General features: G+C 35.0%; 1 pseudogene; it reads right to left on the bottom strand.

Annotated features, from left to right (window-relative positions):
* Positions 1-1,234, bottom strand: part of LOC143037396 (uncharacterized) — a 5,492-nt pseudogene extending 4,258 nt beyond the window's left edge.
* Positions 1,235-4,648: the final 3,414 nt, after the last annotated feature.

Below are 4,648 nucleotides of genomic sequence, written 5' to 3'. Positions count from 1 at the left end.
GAAACGTAGACGAGCCGAGAATTCGAACCCAGCCAACCCGTAACAAAGTTACATTGATAGCGTATTGGGTTACGTCAATGTATCTTTGTCACGGGTTAGCTGGGTTCGATTCCTCGGTTCGTCTACGTTTTAATTTCAAACGGATCCATCCATCGAGCGATTCTCAGTCTCGTTTGCAATGGTACGAAATTAAAAGTGATATGTGGTTGAAAAAAACAACAACTATAATATATATATATATATATATATATATATATATATATATATATATACACATATATATACACTATATATATACGTATATATATATATATGTATATATATGTATATATATACATATGTAAAAATATACATATATATATATACGTATATATATACATATATGTATATATATACATATATATATGTATACATATACATATATATATATATACATACATACATACACACACACACACGCGTGCACATACATACACACATATACCCTTTAATATCTTATATTACTTAACTTTAATGAAGCCTAATATAGAAGTTCATTTATCCTACTTTCTACCACTGTATGCTCAAAATCAAGGTTTTGTATGTGTGCTGATTTAGTGGGTGGGGACCTGTTACCTCTCAGGCATAGGAGAACTGATTTTAAGATTGAAAATTATAGTCTACATCTCTTCCAAGCAACAATACTGCTCTTTGGTTGGTGTTTCATTTCTGCCATCACCTCTGCTAGACGAGCGTAGAATGTCTTTGCCCTTGGACCCATCCCGCCTGAAGTCGTGAAAGTTATCGGAGTGAATGAGCCCTGGTCCACATTCTGTATACGTTCCTCGTACATCCTGATTTTCTCATTCTCATTTCGGGAGTGGGACGCCTCAACAGTTAGGTCATTGTAACAGGGGACCATTGGATCAAATATTCGTATGTCAAAGAAGGCCACGTGTCCTCGTGTCCAAAAACCTCTTGCGCTGACGTCCACTCGTGTTTTATCCAATGTGTCGGATATGATATGCCTGAAGTTCTCCCCTCTTAGGGGGAGTACTGTTGGTTCGATGGTCACATCCTTCCACACCTTCCGAAGCATTTGGGCAGTGAGATCACTTATCTCGTTATGTCTCATGCAGATAAATCCACCCTGCTTGCATATCATCACAAGATTTGGATCAAACTGTGCACCACAGGAGCATCTATTAGGCAGACTATTCAATGGCCATCCATACCTCTGGACAATGTCATCCATAATATTTCTTGTTTAGGTTGAATCCCTTTGCCTATTACTACTACTGCTACTATTACTAATACTAACGATGAAAACAATGATAAAAAATATAGCAATAACAATAATGATAACAATGATGATAATGACAATAATGATAAAAATAGTAAAAGTAATAATAATAATAATAATGATAATAATAATAACGATGATAACAATAATAATGATAGTACAAATAATGATAATAACAATAATAATAATATTATTATTAATAATAATAATGATAATAATTATGATAATAATGACAATAATGATAAAAATAATGATAAAAATAATTATGATAATCATATCTGTTACCGAGCGGGAAGTTACTGTTCGAAAACCGCGCCAAAAATTCGAATTTGTGGGAACGAATACTACATTTCAAATAGGCAAACCCCTACTTTTCCCCAGTGCAGTTGCGCTATAGGCATGACATTTCAAAATGGAGACGCCACAATCAGTAAACAAATTTCTAAAATATATTTTTCCATTGTGTAGTTACTGTAAACGCAAGTTTACAGATCACAGCTTAAACTGCAGAAGAAATGTGTGACCAGTCACCTCATAAACTTTTACTCTCCTTCGTATCTTGTTCTATCGACATTAACTGTGATGCTCAGATGCTTGACCCAGACTTTGCTCCTTTCGTATCAGAAAGCACTATTTTCGTACCTGAGAATGGCGCCTATCACACTATCTCTTGTTCCTGTGCTTATCTGATCGTTAGGCGGTGCTTTGCAACATGCTACCATTCCTGGTACAATACCTTATCTGCTCCACTTTCTTTTCGATTGCATTTTGTTTTCGTCCTCCGTGCGACATTTCCCGTCTCCGTAAAGACAGTACTTCCATTTCTGTATTATTTCTAATTGCCTGCCGGCCACGTTCCAAGAATGAATCAAGAAATATTACCAAAGAGAGTGATTGTAGAAGGAAGAAGATTCACGGGAAGAACACGTAAAAGATGGACTGATAATGTGGAGAAGGAACTGAGCAATGTTGAAGTAATTGTGCGTGAATGGATGACAGCAGCACAGGACTGCAGAAATTGGATGCAATTGCTTCGAGTGGTCAGGGGTAAGCAGGTGGCCAAGGCATAACGGTTGGATGTGTCAGATATAGACATTTTTGCGAGGTTTAAAAGAAGACACAAAATTGGCGATAACACAATCAAGAGTAGAGGTTAGTAATATCACACAAAACATATTGTGTTGCTAAAATGATGAGTTCAAATAATACAGTAATTTACGATAACAAATGAATACACAAACTGAAGCAAAACAATAGAAGGGTGTAAAATATATTCTAAAGACGTTGAATAATGGAAAATTATATTTAAATATATAGAAGATCCACGGTCACCACAAATGAGGTATAAAAAAATTACACAAACAAGGAACACCCAATAACATCCTATATAAGAAGTGCTAAAAAAATCTAAATCATTATAAAATTACTTAGGTTCTACATACAATGCAATCTCAAATTTTCTGACCTTATAGAAGGGATGAAAAAAATATATATATAAATATATAAAAAGGTTTCCATGTCAGAACTCTCTACGGCAATTACAGATGCAGAGTAAACAATTAGAAGGGCCGTAGACAACATACGAAAAAACTTACCAGTGACAAAAGATAACTAAGATTTGTGGAATAATGTGTTAATACTGTAATAGAGCATTCATGTTTTGCGGAGAAGAATATAGTCATCATAAAGGTCTACCCCAGGATCACCCTTTAGTGCAGAAGTAGCAAACTTATGTATGAAAAAAAAAATAGAAGCTGGTAATTATATCAAGATCATAGACAGAGGTGCAAGATGGCAAATGTATACAGCTGATGTATTGGCAATTATTCACACAACACTAAAAAGGGAAAACAAATCAAGAAGTTTTAATACAATAGACCTAAACGTACAATTTGCAGAAGAAAATAAAATGTATACAATTATATGGAGATTCGATAAAGGACCTAATTTTTCAGTGTGTCGTAATCAATTATCAATTGTCCATTTCGAGTCCACTGTTGAACATAGGCCTCATACAACAGCGCCAATTTCTGCTACGTCATTCCAGCAAAATTCTCTATTTCGTCTCCCCACCTTTTGTCTGGTCTTCCTCTTCCACGTTTCCTACCTCGCGGCGTCCAGTCAGTAACACATTTGCTCCAATGCCTATCATTCTTTTGCACAAACTTCCCTTCCCAATTCCATTTTCTCTTCTTTACCGCCTCCACAATGTCTTTCACTCAAGTCTGCTCTCTGACCTAATTTGCTCTCTCCTTGTCTTCCAGTGTTATTACGAGCAAAGATTTCTCGATTCTCCTTCACGTACTCTTTAGTTGTCTCAATCTCCTTCGTCAATCTCTAGGTCTCACATTCGTACATCATACTCGTAGCTGGTCTGAAGCACTGATTGTAAACTTTGCGTTTCAGACACCCTCTCATGATCTTATATTTAAAAAAAAAAAAAAAAAAAATCCAATTAATTGTGATATGCTTTTTCGTTCAATTGTACAACCCACCAAGATGGATAATAAAATTGAAAATAAAAGAAATGAGTACAAAGAAAAAAGTCGAGACAAAAACAATGAAAAAAAAAAATCTAATTGTAGGATACTGGAAAGGAGCAATGCTCGTGGGACCCCGTCTCCTGTTCTCTATTTTTTTTTCTATCCTACCTTGCCTCAAATTCGTGTACAGTTTCAACTTAATCTATATCCTTGATTTCCAATTATCAAATTTAGATTTGAATTCGTGTATTTCTTTAACTGGGATATATTACTTTCTAAGTTATCCCACGCATTTATGTATCTATGGAAAACCGTATTTTTTCACATCTTTTAAACATGTGGACTTTCTTAATTTATTCCCATGACCTCTAAAAGCCCTACCATCTTTAATGACAGGTATATGTATGTATGTATGCATGTATGTATATTTGAAGGTAGATAGGTATGTATGTGTGTATATTTGTATATATGTACGTATGTATGTATGTATGTTCGTGTGTGTATGCACTGTATGTCTGCATATATGTATGTATGCATGCATGTAGGTATATATGTAGGTAGATGGGTATGTATGTGTGTATATTTGTATATATGTACGTATGTATGCATGTTCGTGTATGTATGCACTGTATGTCTGCATATATGTATGTTTGCATGTCTGCTTATACATGTATGTATGTATGTCTGTGTGTGTTTGTGTGCACGTGTATGTACGTATGTATGCGTATTCACGAGTTTTCGGCTGATACCTTCTATCTTCCTGGCGATGTCGCCTCAAGCAGGAATTAAACTATCATAAGAGTTGTCTAAAGTTGACGTGTTAAACACCAAAAAGAAAGTTGTCTAAAGGCCATAAAAACACATTTATCTTATCTGTGTTATT

This window comes from Oratosquilla oratoria, chromosome 22 (genome assembly GCF_046742065.1).
Source record: "Oratosquilla oratoria isolate Oo_2021 chromosome 22, ASM4674206v1, whole genome shotgun sequence".
NCBI classification, from domain to species: domain Eukaryota; kingdom Metazoa; phylum Arthropoda; class Malacostraca; order Stomatopoda; family Squillidae; genus Oratosquilla; species Oratosquilla oratoria.
This window is presented reverse-complemented; position numbering and strand designations above follow the sequence as displayed.